The sequence below is a fragment of the Staurois parvus genome, unplaced genomic scaffold, assembly GCF_062004578.1.
Source record: "Staurois parvus isolate SC_StPar_1 unplaced genomic scaffold, SC_StPar_1.0 ptg000752l, whole genome shotgun sequence".
NCBI lineage: Eukaryota > Metazoa > Chordata > Amphibia > Anura > Ranidae > Staurois > Staurois parvus.
Window position 1 is genome coordinate 7,311 of NW_028318548.1, and position 15,090 is coordinate 22,400.

The 15,090-nt window shown below is 50.6% G+C and overlaps 1 long non-coding RNA gene across 4 annotated transcripts in view; it reads left to right on the forward strand.

Annotated features, from left to right (window-relative positions):
• Positions 1-3,558: 3,558 nt before the first annotated feature.
• Positions 3,559-15,090, forward strand: part of LOC149444995 (uncharacterized) — a 31,788-nt gene continuing 20,256 nt past the window's right edge. For 2 of the 4 annotated variants that reach the window (XR_016306478.1, XR_016306481.1), the window contains exons 1-3: positions 3,564-4,038; positions 12,524-12,647; positions 13,857-13,998. This is a non-coding gene — a long non-coding RNA (uncharacterized LOC149444995). Of the gene's footprint in view, positions 4,039-7,892; positions 8,678-12,523; positions 12,648-13,856; positions 13,999-15,090 lie in introns of those variants that run through there. The other 2 variants (XR_016306480.1, XR_016306479.1) reach the window with 2 other exon arrangements.

Sequence of the window (15,090 nt, forward strand, 5' to 3'; positions counted from 1 at the left end):
GGGGGGGGAATTGCGCCCCATCGTTGGCGTCAGCGGGGGGGGGAATTGCGCCCCATCGTTGGCGTCAGCGGGGGGGGGAATTGCGCCCCATCGTTGGCGTCAGCGGGGGGGGGAATTGCGCCCCATCGTTGGCGTCAGCGGGGGGGGGGAATTGCGCCCCATCGTTGGCGTCAGCGGGGGGGGGGAATTGCGCCCCATCGTTGGCGTCAGCGGGGGGGGGGAATTGCGCCCCATCGTTGGCGTCAGCGGGGGGGGGAATTGCGCCCCATCGTTGGCGTCAGCGGGGGGGGGAATTGCGCCCCATCGTTGGCGTCAGCGGGGGGGGGAATTGCGCCCCATCGTTGGCGTCAGCGGGGGGGGGAATTGCGCCCCATCGTTGGCGTCAGCGGGGGGGGGAATTGCGCCCCATCGTTGGCGTCAGCGGGGGGGGGAATTGCGCCCCATCGTTGGCGTCAGCGGGGGGGGGAATTGCGCCCCATCGTTGGCGTCAGCGGGGGGGGGAATTGCGCCCCATCGTTGGCGTCAGCGGGGGGGGGAATTGCGCCCCATCGTTGGCGTCAGTGGGGGGGGGAATTGCGCCCCATCGTTGGCGTCAGTGGGGGGGGAATTGCGCCCCATCGTTGGCGTCAGTGGGGGGGGAATTGCGCCCCATCGTTGGCGTCAGTGGGGGGGGAATTGCGCCCCATCGTTGGCGTCAGTGGGGGGGGAATTGCGCCCCATCGTTGGCGTCAGTGGGGGGGGAATTGCGCCCCATCGTTGGCGTCAGTGGGGGGGGAATTGCGCCCCATCGTTGGCGTCAGTGGGGGGGGAATTGCGCCCCATCGTTGGCGTCAGTGGGGGGGGAATTGCGCCCCATCGTTGGCGTCAGTGGGGGGGGAATTGCGCCCCATCGTTGGCGTCAGTGGGGGGGGGAATTGCGCCCCATCGTTGGCGTCAGTGGGGGGGGAATTGCGCCCCATCGTTGGCGTCAGTGGGGGGGGAATTGCGCCCCATCGTTGGCGTCAGTGGGGGGGGAATTGCGCCCCATCGTTGGCGTCAGTGGGGGGGGAATTGCGCCCCATCGTTGGCGTCAGTGGGGGGGGAATTGCGCCCCATCGTTGGCGTCAGTGGGGGGGGGAATTGCGCCCCATCGTTGGCGTCAGTGGGGGGGGGAATTGCGCCCCATCGTTGGCGTCAGTGGGGGGGGAATTGCGCCCCTGCGCCCCATCGTTGGTGTCAGTGGGGGGGGAATTGCGCCCCATCGTTGGTGTCAGTGGGGGGGAATTGCGCCCCATCGTTGGTGTCAGTGGGGGGGGAATTGCGCCCCATCGTTGGTGTCAGTGGGGGGGGAATTGCGCCCCATCGTTGGTGTCAGTGGGGGGGGAATTGCGCCCCATCGTTGGTGTCAGTGGGGGGGGAATTGCGCCCCCATCGTTGGTGTCAGTGGGGGGGGAATTGCGCCCCATCGTTGGTGTCAGTGGGGGGGGAATTGCGCCCCATCGTTGGTGTCAGTGGGGGGGGAATTGCGCCCCATCGTTGGTGTCAGTGGGGGGGGAATTGCGCCCCATCGTTGGTGTCAGTGGGGGGGGAATTGCGCCCCATCGTTGGTGTCAGTGGGGGGGGAATTGCGCCCCATCGTTGGTGTCAGTGGGGGGGGAATTGCGCCCCATCGTTGGTGTCAGTGGGGGGGGAATTGCGCCCCATCGTTGGTGTCAGTGGGGGGGGAATTGCGCCCCATCGTTGGTGTCAGTGGGGGGGGAATTGCGCCCCATCGTTGGTGTCAGTGGGGGGGGAATTGCGCCCCATCGTTGGTGTCAGTGGGGGGGGAATTGCGCCCCATCGTTGGTGTCAGTGGGGGGGGAATTGCGCCCCATCGTTGGTGTCAGTGGGGGGGGAATTGCGCCCCATCGTTGGTGTCAGTGGGGGGGAATTGCGCCCCATCGTTGGTGTCAGTGGGGGGGGAATTGCGCCCCATCGTTGGTGTCAGTGGGGGGGGAATTGCGCCCCATCGTTGGTGTCAGTGGGGGGGGAATTGCGCCCCATCGTTGGTGTCAGTGGGGGGGGAATTGCGCCCCATCGTTGGTGTCAGTGGGGGGGGAATTGCGCCCCATCGTTGGTGTCAGTGGGGGGGGAATTGCGCCCCATCGTTGGTGTCAGTGGGGGGGGAATTGCGCCCCATCGTTGGTGTCAGTGGGGGGGGAATTGCGCCCCATCGTTGGTGTCAGTGGGGGGGGAATTGCGCCCCATCGTTGGTGTCAGTGGGGGGGGAATTGCGCCCCATCGTTGGTGTCAGTGGGGGGGGAATTGCGCCCCATCGTTGGTGTCAGTGGGGGGGGAATTGCGCCCCATCGTTGGTGTCAGTGGGGGGGGAATTGCGCCCCATCGTTGGTGTCAGTGGGGGGGAATTGCGCCCCATCGTTGGTGTCAGTGGGGGGGGAATTGCGCCCCATCGTTGGTGTCAGTGGGGGGGAATTGCGCCCCATCGTTGGTGTCAGTGGGGGGGGAATTGCGCCCCATCGTTGGTGTCAGTGGGGGGGGAATTGCGCCCCATCGTTGGTGTCAGTGGGGGGGAATAGCGCCCCATCGTTGGTGTCAGTGGGGGGGGAATAGCGCCCCATCGTTGGTGTCAGTGGGGGGGAATAGCGCCCCATCGTTGGTGTCAGTGGGGGGGGAATAGCGCCCCATCGTTGCAAAGCATTAGTTAACATTACTATAATCATAAAACATCTAAAAATATATAATAATAAAATTTTTTTTGTTTTTGGTTTTTAAATTTTTTTTTTTTTTTTTTTTTTTTTCTCAAAGCATTAATACAATAACTACTTAAAGGCTAAAACAGATAAACATGTAACATATATAATATAAATATTAAAAATAATATATAAAGAATTTAAAAATATATACACTGTACACAGTAACAGTTCCCATTTACATTACCTGCACCCTGAGGAATACAATGACATGCAAGTCTACATCACCATTTTCATCTATTTCATATCCAAACTGGATGTCTTCAATCATGACTTCCTGTATGTCCTCAGGGAGGAGTGGCTGGTCGTCCTGCTGGTTGGGAATAGCAGTCCTGCAGATTGGACAGGTGGCGCTCTCTTCAAGCCATCGGTGGATACAGCTGGTGTGGAACTCGTGAGCGCAGGCCAGGATGGTCGTGTCCTCTCCATCTTCATAACCTGCCAAACAGATGGGACAGAGAATTACCTCCTCCTCGGCGCGCTGCTCCATGGCTGGGGGGTGCTCAGGGGCCCCGGCGCGCTGTTCCATGGCCGGTGGTGGAGGGTGCTCAGGGGCCCGGGCTCGCTCTCTTGGTGAACGGCTGCGGTGGGTGGAGGCCTCCTCCCGTCTCCGATGACGTTGGACCCTGGACCTCGTCCGATGGGCGATCGGAGACCCTCCGTTCACCTGATGTGAAGACCTTCCACGGGATGGGCGTCGTGAAGGTCGTGGCATCGTGATGGTGCTGGATGACCTCAAAGTGGCTAAAAATATAAATATTTCCCACTACTAAAGAATAATATAATGATATCAGCAATAGAAATGCTAACGATCGCAGTCAGTTGCAGGAGAACCGCTCTGACGATCTGTATCGCTCAACAACCAGAAAGGAAGTGAGGTCAGAGGCAGCCTGGAGGCGGAGCTAATCACTCTGCCAATCAGAGCCTGGAGGTGGAGCTAATCACTCTGCCAATCACAGCGTCACTTTTCGGGCCTACATATTTTTACTGAAAACCAAACTAAATCTGCTATTTTATTGATTTTCCCATAGAATGAATCAGTGTTGTGGTGACTTTAGTGGGTTTTCCTAAATTCTGCCTCCAGATGTCACTGTGCCTGTATGTGTTCCATGGCGGTAATACCGCTCCCCGCCATAGGTGTCTCCCTTCCCAATCAGCTCCATTAAACGTTATAGACATGGCTTTCCTTCGGCAGCCATCTTTTGATGTCACAGAGAGTAATAGGAGCCCGAGGAGGGATGGAGGAGACAGACGGGAGCTGAGAGAAACGGGGTCCGGGGTGGGCAAGATGGAGACCGGGGGAGCCCAGGTGAGGAGAAGGCCGGGGGTGGGGAGGAGGAAGAGGCCGAGGGAGTGCTGGATGATGTGGGGGGGATTTTATCTATTGAGAGACAAATAAATGATGGGGGGGGACATACCTGGAGCTTCGACCCCCCCAGTGTAACCTCAACTGCCCCCCCCCCCAGTTTTACCAAACCTGCCCCCCCCAGTGTTTCTGCCCCCCCTCAGTGTTACCACAACTGCCCCCACCTTCCCCCAGTCTTTCTGCCCCTCTGTTTTACCACAACTTCCCCAATGGCCCCCCACCCAGTTTTTCTGTGCCCCCCCGTATTACAATTTCCCCCCACACTGTTTCTGCCCCCCCAGTGTTTCTACAAGCGCCCCCACCTTCTCCCCGAGTCTTTCTGCCCCCCCCCCCCCGTTTTACCACAACTTCCCCAATGCCCCCCCCCCCCAGTGTTTTTGCCCTCCTCCCCAGTGTTACAACTGCCCCCATCCCCCCCGTGTTTCTGCCCCCCCTAGTGTTACAACTGCCCCCATCCTCCCCCCCCCCCCCGTGTTACCACAACTGTCCACATCCCCGACAGTGTTCCCGCCCCCCCCCCCCGTTACAACAACTACCCACATCCCCCTTCCTCCCAGTGTTTCTTCCCTCCACCCCAGTGTTTCTGCCCCCCCCGTGTTACAACAACTTCCCCCATTCCCACCCCAGTGTTTCTGCCCCCCCCCCCCGTGTTACAACAACTTCCCCCATCCCCCCCTAGTCTTTCTGCTCCCTCCGTGTTTCAACAATTTCCCCCATCCTGCCAGTGTTTCTTCCCCCCCCCCCCGTGTTACAACAACTTCTTCCATCCCCCCCCCCCCCAGTGTTTCTGCCCCCCCCGTGTTACAACTTCCCCCATCCCCCCCCCCAGTCTTTCTGCTCCCTCCGTGTTTCAACAATTTCCCCCATCCCGCCAGTGTTTCTGCCCCCCCCCCCTGTGTTACAACAACTTCCCCCATTCCCCCCCCAGTTTTTCTGCCCCCCCATGTTACAACAACTTCCCCCATTCTCCCCAGTGTATCTGCCCCCCATGTTACCACAACTTCCCCCATCCCCCCCCAGTGTTCCTACAACTGCCCCCATCCCCCCAGTGTATCTGCCCCCCCCATGTTACCACAACTTCCCTCCCCCTTCAGTGTTACCACAACTGCCCCCATCACCCCAGTGTATCTGCCCCCCCCATGTTACCACAACTTCCCCCATCCCCCCCCCCCCAGTGTTCCTACAACTGCCCCCATCCCCCCAGTGTATCTGCCCCCCCATGTTACCACAACTTCCCCCATCCCCCCCCAGTGATACCACAACTGCCCCCATCCCCCCAGTGTATCTGTCCTCCACCCCAGTGTTTCTGCCCCCCCATGTTACCACAACTTCCCCCATCCCCCCCCCCCAGTGTTACCACAACTGCCCCCATCCCCCCAGTGTATCTGTCCTCCACCCCAGTATTTCTGCCCCCCCTTACTACAACTTCCCCCATCCCCCCCTCCAGTGTTTCTGCCCCCCCCCCCCCCATGCCTGCACAGAATACATCTCATTTCTCTCCATGTATTCATTCTATAGTACCCCAGCATTGTGCAGAAACCCCCCCAATAATCCCCCCAGCAGCTGTGCCAGACCCCCCCCCCCCCATATCAGCCATTCATAAAGGAAATGAATACAGAGCTATAATCCCCCAAATATCACTTCCCCGCCCCTCCCCCACTCTTCATAAAGAGATCCGTGTCATACAATCACTGAGGAATACTGAAAACAAATCTAAATATTAAAAGAAATGAAATAAGTAAAGGAAAGTCATGTTTAGATTTGGATGGAGTGGAGATGATTGGAGCCCCTGTCAGTGTTTATTGCTGTCTGTGCCCCCATTGTTGGGGAGATCCCCCCTCTCTGTTTGTCCTGTTTACCATCATCATCCAAAGTGAATGGGAAAGACGATCCCACATTTTGGGTTGTCCCCAGAAAAGTGATAGAGGGGAAATCTTCCGATGGGGACACTAGTTCTGGTGATCTGGGGGGTCCAGTTTGCATGGATTTCCTCTCACTTCCTGTTATGGACACATGGACGGTGCTGACCAATCAGAAGCCGCCTTGCCCGGACTGTCATCGCTGCAAGGAGAGAATAGATAGTTGTGGGGATTTCAAATCTGCAGACCTGTGAAGCGGCTTTCTCTCCTCTCCTTGCAGCGATGACAGTACGGGCGAGATGGCACAGGGGGGTGGAAATGTTTGATAAACGACGTGTCCAGGGACTAAATCGGGGCCCCAATCTACTTGTCCCTCATGACAATCTACTTGTTTTAAAAGCAAAAGAGACTTTATGGCGACTTAAACGTGTCATATTTTTAACATTGCGCTGTTTATCTCCTCCCCCTCCCCCTCCCCCCCCCTCTCTCCAGCACTGCACCCGGGGACTAGCAAGGAGGAGAGAGACCTTGCAGTGTACTGAGCACCGATTGGCTGCTCGTCAGGAATGGGTGGGTCAGGGCTTATACTTTATCCCTTTGGCTGCCAGAGACGTTTTTGCCATTTTTGCACACATTTAAAAAATCATTTTAAGCCTGAAGATGGCATAACACCCAAATATATATTTCCTGAAAGCAGAGACCCTAGAGAATAAAATAGTGGTAGTTCCAATTTTTTATGTCCCATATTATCGCAAAATTTCAGTAAAAAATACAAGTATGTTAATTTTAGGGCACAAAAAAAGCAATAAATGACCCTATTTTCTGTAAAATCTAAAAGCCGAGGTTGCAGCGAATAAATAGATATCCAACTTGTCATCCTTAAATTTGTGCGCACTTGTGAAATGGCGAGGAGCTTCAGTACCCTGTATTTTCTATAGGTGACACTTTTAAAGCTCCTTTATAGGTCACCAGTTTAGTATTACGGAGGAGGTCTGGTGCTAGAATTATCGCTCTCATTCTGGCGTGCGCGGCGATATGTAACGTATCGCAATCGACGGTTTGATGCGTAGGCGTCCCAGCGTGTGCTTTTACGTTTTGTACGTTTTTGTATGTGTGGGGGTGCCGGCCTTTTTGGGGGGATGGCATGTGCTTGGGTGTAACTTTCATTGTTTATAATTGTAAAAAAAAAGTTTTTTTTTAATCACGGGGACAACTTCCCCTATGTGATGATTTTTGGTGACAGGTTCTCTTCGAGACATCCAAGGTCTAAAAGACTCTGGATGTCTCCCCTCTGTTCCTATGGGGATTGCTCTACAATCTCTCAACGGGGACCCGGAAGTGACATCATAACGTCACTTCCGAGTCAGCACAAGAAGGGGAGGGGACTCGTCCGCTCTTCTCCCTCCCCTCTACCCAACGGGGAGAGCACACGACGGGGGTGCGGAGAGGCTGGCACTGTGCAACGCAGTCAACAGCAGCGCTGCCACCTATTGCCTCACCTGACAGGTGAGCCCTGCTGCTTGCCCGCAGCAGACCTAAAGGTAGAATGAAACTACCTGCCCAGCGCCCGGAACTACATGTCCCGGGCGTCAGGAGATAGGAATCCAACATCCCTGTGGCATCTGATTGGTCAGCACCGTCCATGTGACATCAATAGTCCTCTAGCCTGAACTGTCATTGCTGCAAGGTGAGGAGAGAAATCGGCAGGGATTTCAGATGTCGGCGTCTTTGTCTCCTCTCCTACCGCTGAGAATATGGAGTATCTGCCACCATGGTATACATCCCCACATGCCCACTCTCCGCTGCGGGAAAACTCCCTTCACCGCTCCTGTCCAGTGGGGAAACCGCATTTGTTTTGGACAGAAATTGCATTCCTGTTCACATTGCATGCTGGTCTTTGTGCTGCAATTTGTGTTCATACATTTTGTATTGACGCACATCGCACCACAAAGTATCGGCAATCGGTATCGGCGAGTACTTGACCGAAAGTATCGGTACTGGCCGATCAGAAAATGGTATCGGTGCATCCCTGCTTTCTAACCTGCATGCTGGCTTCAAGTTGGTGTTTCAAAGTATGGATTCTAGAGACAGCCAGGCAAATAGCATTTTCAGAGTGTTCCATAATGATCTCCATATTGTTTCATGCATTCGTTTCCTTCAAAGTCTACCTGTCATGAGAAGTATGGGTCTGCTTTTGTGGCCATTGTTGGTCTTCTGAAAATGCTATGTGCCTGGTAGTTTGGCTTCAATGCCTGGAACAAGCATGCTGTGAATGTCAGAAAACTGTTAGAATTCCTCATCTCTGTACTTGTGAAGGATGATCCAAAGTATCATGGCGGGTACTACAATTCTCAGAAGAAAGGGTCACCTCGATATGTTCCTCAGGGTTTCCTTTGAAGCTGAAGTCTTTCCATCCCCATCAACATGCTGATGAGTTTTAAAAGGAAACTTTCTGTTTTCACTATATAGCTTGTTTAGACATCACTGGGTCTCTGTGCTTCCCTATGCAATGGCTGGTGAGAGGTGCTAGTGGGATGCTGGCCTTCTGAAATGATCACAGCACCCTGCCTCAGTACTCCTCTCATAGGTCCTCAGTTCTGATACAAGCAGTGGGCTGACTCTTAGGACGATTTGTGCAAAAATCAAAATGCTTTGATGGTTGGATGTCCGTCTCTCAGCAGTGGCACTCTCGGCAGGCTTGGTTGGCACACAAATCACTCCAGGTAATGCACACATGTGATGCCGAATCTTCATGATTGAAAGTGAAATCCAATGAATGAAAAGGGTGGACCAGGGACAGGAAGGCCGGGGAGGAAAGAATAGATGCTTGACGTCCTCCAGCAAGGAAATAAGGTGGGCTCTGACTTGTGATGCACACTGTGAGAAGCTCAGTGTGCAGTGAAATCATGCCATGTCAGTAGAGCAGAGAAGTCTGTACAACTGTGTAAGACTGAAGGGAAGCTGAAGTTCAGATCTTCAAGATTTATGTGCTCAGCTTTGATCTAGCTAGTGTCCATTAAACTCCAGAAGATCAGAAAAGAAGTCTTATCAGGTTACCTCGTATTTGTACTTTCAGTGAACCGCTTTCCTGCCGCCCTATAGAAGATATACTGCTACAGGGCGGCAGGGGTGCGCAAAATCACCTGTATATATACGTCATTTTGCATTTCTGAGCCGTGCACGCCCCTACCCGTGCAGCTATTCGCAGCCTTAGCTGTCAGTCACCGGGTCCCGGTGATTGAGGAGCATTACTGACGGAGGGAGAGAACTGTATGTAAACAATACAGTGCTCTCCCCTGTCAGCTACTGCACAATGCTTTGCATGGCTTACACAGCACACAGTTAACCCTTTGATCGCCCCACATGCTAACCCCTTCCTGACCAGTGCCATTAGTACAGTGTCAGCGCTTTTTATTAGCACTGATCAGTGTATTGGTGTCACCGGGGATGTCAGTGACATCAAGTCAGTTCCCCCCAGTGTCAGAATGCCCGCCGCAGTCATGCTATAAGTTGCTGATCGCCGCCATTACTATTAAAAATAAATCTTGCCCATTGGAGGACAGGCAGGCTGTGCTCCCACCACAGCCAGAATCTGCTTGCTTGTACATCCCGTATGGGCAAGCAGATACTTACTGACAGGAAGGCTCAATGAACTACCATGGTGCTGTGGACTGGCGTGATAGTTGGTTGAAAACCACAAACTGACAACTGGAAAGGCTGCTGGGACTTGTAGTTTTCCCATTCACAGAATACTGTGAATGAGTGACGCTGCCGGAGCCCCGCATAGCAGTTTTTATTTTACATTTTGACAGCTAGCAGGGGGGAGAAGATCCCCCATTAGCAGATACAACGGTGATGGGGGGGGGGGGGTGCAGGGGCTGGTGTGATTGTAACCCTGAATATGGGTGTAACGTTACAAAAGGTGACTGTATCCTTTAAAGGATGAGTTCACCTTTTAAAAAACAATAATTATTGCACTTTTTTTTTTTTTGCAGGTAAAATAAATGTGCATTTCTTATTTCTGTCTGCAGGAGCCCGTAGACCATTGTGCCAGCGCCATGCGGGTCTCCTGCAGATCTGTTAGTATATCTTCTTACACGTAAAGGGATGTACGAGCCAACAGATATACTGACAGGAAAAATGAATGAACTACCACGGCACTTCACAGCACAGTAGTCGTTTATTGAGGACTAAAGCTGACAGCCGCTAAGGCTCTTGGGACTTGTAGTCTCTCATCCACAGGTGACTGTGTGGGCGGAGCCCTACACGGCCACGGTTTTAAAAATTTGACAGCGAGAGGGGAGAAGATCCCCCACAGGGCCCAGTCTGATCATAACAACATATTACATTTTACACCCTGAGTTTGGGTTTAACGTTACGAAAGGTGAACTTGTCCTTTGACGGCTGCCGACATTTTTACAGGATCTTGCTAGCTGAAAGATCCTGCATAAAAAGGATCCATACTGCATCTCTGCTCATATGGCCTGATCCATATAGGTTTGTGGGAGGTGAAATGTACGGGCAGCTTTATGGGCTCTCACATTTTTAAAAAATATTTCTCTGCCCTGAATGAGTCATTTAAAATGACGCCCCATGGACTAGAATGCAGCATTTATGTGCTCGTCTACTGCTTATATATAATTATTACATTGAATGATGCAAGTGCCTACACTTTGACTTGATATTTGACTCTTAAAATCCCTGTACAGCAGAGTTCAGATTTGACCAGAGAGAAGCCGCAGCACAAGAAGTGAATCAGTTCTGCTGCAATACTCGTGTAAGGGGCATGCGGTTAGGAGGAGAGAGCAGAGTGACGGGTGTGAGCTCATCAGTCTACTGCTTCTTTCACTATCCATTCAGACTGAGGGAGGAGCAAGAACTGTAAGTTACTGCAGCAGATTAAAATCAGGTCTACTGCCCTGCTAGACAGAGCTGTGCAGTGTGACAGAGCTTTGAAATTCTCAGAACTGGACAGACAGAAATAAAGAATCTTTTGGCAGGTAAAATGTCTCTGTTCTATGTATTCCAGATTGTTTTTCAGCAGTTCATCTTCAGGTTGTACTTTTCTGCCTGGAGCCACTCTGGTTGAACAAAAACAATGTAGAAATGAAAGGATCTAAGCACCTTTCGGAGCATGTCACCCATATTTGGGGTGTAACACTTACCATGCTCCTATTCCCCAACCTCCCGCCACCAGCGCTCCTCTCCATGACAGTGGGCTTCTTCCCTCACCCGCTGTCACAATTTAAAAACAGTGTGGCCCTTCAGGGCTCCACCCACATGTCCACGTCATTCATTCAGTTTCCTTGAATGAACGGACTACAAGTATTGTCAGCCATTGTGGCTGACAGGTTGTAGTTCTCAATGAGCTGCGAGGACACTGATGAGCACTCTTGTAGTTCATTGATTCTTCCTGCAGTGTAGGAACTTTCTGACATATGGGAGTACGGGCAGACAGCTTATTGTGGGTCTGCAGGATCCGGGCATTGCACCCACAATCTGCTGATCACAGGTGCAATACTTTACAGAATGTAATGTACAAAAATAGTAAATGCACATTTTTGTTGGCTGCAAAAAAAAAAAACGTGCATTTTTAATTTTTTATTTTTTTTTTACAAAAGGTGAGCTTATCCTTTAACCACTTGGTAACCGTGATATAGCCAAATGACGGCTACAGCGCGGTTACCTAATTCTGGGAGGGTGTCTTATGACGTCCTCCCAGAATGTGCCCCCCGCGCACCATCAGGGGCACGCACCCGGCGATCTCCGTGATCGCTGTGTCCTACGGAGACAGCTGATCACATGATGAGGTAAAAGGCCAATCACAGCAGCCTTTTCCCACATGATCAGCTGCGTCCAATGACACAACAGTTCACTGTGTAAATACAGTTGTCTGTTATCGGCAGCATTTTCCTCACACTGTCACAGCGTGCAGAAAGTACTGCCGATAACTGGCAGCTGTCACAGAGGAGATCGGCAATGATCATCAGGGCACTGATGATCAGTGCCCTTCAGTACCACCCAGCAGGGCCCCCATCAGTACCGTCCATCAATGCCACCCATTCAGCTTCGGCAGTCAGGGCTGGTTGTCCGTGTCGCCCATCAGCGCCGCCTATCAGTGCCCATCATTGCTGCATATGTTGCTCTTCTTTTGTTTATAGTGCCAAAAATAAAACACCCAACTGCGATTAAATACCACAAAAAAAAATCTCTGTGTGTGAAAAATATTATAAAAATGTCATATGTGTACAATGTTGCATGACTGTGCAATTGTCATTCAATGTGAGACAGCGCTGAAAATTGGCCGGGGCACAAAGGGGGTATAAGTGCCCGGTAGATAGGTGGTTAAACTTGCAGGTTTCTGAGTGTAGACTTCAATCCTCCTTTAAATTGTAATGTAAAATAAATGCACCCTAAAGACAACGGAAATATGAGAGCTGCTCATAAGAAGTCAAGTGTTCAGAATTACAAATCAAACTGATTGTATTCCTGTCCATGGTAGAATATGTGGGCAGTGCTGGGGTTGATGCTCTTCCAAATAACTGATATGTTTATTTTTGTTGTCAAAGTGCAAACTGAATGACTGTAAAGAGAAAGTTCTCTGGAGCAATTGTCGTCCCCAAGAATCTGTCCAAGGGAACGTCTGACTTGCTGGTGCTGTTCACGCTGGACCACAACTAGGATGTGTTCAAGGTAAGTTTGTTGATGTGTTTGGATCGTGGCGTACCGGTGTCCTGACTGCAAGTGTTTTGGGTTTGTTCTGTGACTCAGTAGCAAGTGCAGTAACCACCCCAACAAAATGTTATTGAATGACAGATTCTTGGATTAGAATCAACTTCCATTTTACTCTTGGCTGAAAATAATCAGTGGCTGTAGGGCCAGTTATCGGTGGGGGGTGGGGAAATACCAGTGTCAGTGTTAAACCGCTGCAAAAGGATTGTGGTGCATAATTCCAATGGGTTACATTTAGGAAGGCTTAATTGGGAGAATCCTGTCATTAAGTGTTCTTGCATGGCAACCACTTACTGTTATCTCACATATATATTCCTATTATTATTGCCAAATTTACCACCCTAACTCCTCCCGCAGTTTTTACACTACATAGACAGTAATATACCGAAACGTGCGGATTGTTCCCGATTGGTGTGCTATTACTTTGTGGAACGTTTCGCCGAATGGTTCACGAAATATCAGCGTTTTTGTGGTGAAATTGGTCCCATAGGAATGAATGGCGGAATGTTGAAAACTAGAGTGGGAGCTGACAAAAGCTAGAGTGTGAGCTGAAAAATCAGGACATGATTTGTAAACTGCCATCACTCCCTCATTTTCAAGCCCACCTACACAAATCTTATATCAAAACGTTCAGCTATCCCTGCTGCCACTAAAAATGTCCACGGCTAGGCCATAGTCCTGATAGTCTTCACAATATGACCATTTGTTTGCAACTCACGCCGCCCATTGACATTCATTGAAACTGCACTCTAGCCACCTCAAATTTGAAGGGCAATTTCTAAACTGCGACTGTGCCTTCATTTTTAATATTTCAGAGACATACTATGCAACAAAATGTAGGGCTGGGTCTTGTGATTCTCACAATATAAAGCTCTTCAGATTTATCATTTTTAAACTACAATCTTTTGAAGAGGCCAACCGCCAGTGAAGTGAGCAAGTTGGAGCAGTTTTTTAACCGCTCTTCTCTGGCCTTGCTGTAGAGTGAGTTGCCATAGGAACCCACTCCACCCAGTTACACCGCCCACTCCAGTTATAGACTACTGGTGGAGGCAAGAACACTTCACACAATTTCCCCAGAAATTGTAGCTTTTCTAGTTATAAGCTGGTGTTCTGTCATACAATGGACTAGATATATGATATTCCTACTGTTATATTTGTGTTTTATCCTAGACCTTCGGTTATATTATTACACTGAGGATCTCAGGGGTGGAGAGGCTATTTATTAGGAAAAAGTGGATCAGGTGTTTCCTGGTAGGAGGAGCCTATCTCTCATGTGAAGCTGTCCTGGAAGATTCCTGGAAATAGTTAACAGGTAAATAACTGTGTTTTTTTCTCTTTGTGAATGAGCCCTAATTTGGTCTAAGCTGCAGATGAGTATGATCTATTATAGGGCAAGTGCTGATGTAATTGTTAGGCTACTTTCACACCAGCATTCCAATCAGGTCCACTTGTCAGTTTTTCAGGCAGACCTGGTTGGAAGGTCCATGGAGCCCTATGGACAGGCAGATGTAATTGGGCTTGTGTCTCTTTACATCCACCTACCGCCATCCAGGTCCAGAAAGCAAAAAAACAGAAAAGAAATGCGTAATTTTTCATTTTTGTTGACTGGATGGGAGGTACAGGAGAGCCCATTTACACCTGGCCACCCATAGAGCTGACGGGTCTGCCTGTGTCCACAGAAACTGTAAGGGCACGGATGTGACCGGTCACACACTGAAACATTATTACTCCTGCAGGTCACAAAAATAGTAATGCTAAGGCTCCTTTCACACAGAGGAAAGTCCACTGCGATCTGTGAGCAGATACCCTGCTGATCGGAGCCAAACGGTTTGAAAGGTGCCTTATTAGGGGTGTTTATTTTTTTTTACCTGCTGGAGTTTTAATGTGTTTCGGTGCAGTAGTTGCCACAAATCTGCAGCTTTTCTCCTGTGCTTTAAGGAAATGTTCTTCATTTGTTGTCATTTTATGCGTGTTAGTACTTGTTTATTTCTGGTTCTGTAAGCTCAGAAATGATGATTTTTACTACTGTGAGGATGCCCCAAACCTGCCAGCAGTAAGCCTTCTATACAAAAGTGAAAACAATGGAGTCCAATGGCATTGATATTTGTATGCATGTTTTGAGTAAGAAACAAATGTGAAAGTACCTAAAGTAAAAAAAAAAACACAATTGTGTTGGAACACAATTCCTATCCACAAGCCCACTCTTTGTAGGATCCATTCACACCATCGACATTTTGCATCACACCGTTTACTTGTTTTACTTCAAAGGATAAGCTGCTCTTTGTAAAAAAAAAAGAAAAGAAAGGAAAGTTTTTGAAGGTAAAAATGTTTTTTTTTTATTTATTTTTTTTGTGCAACCTGGGTGCAATATTAGGCTCCTGCAGAATGTCAGTGTTGCTATCAC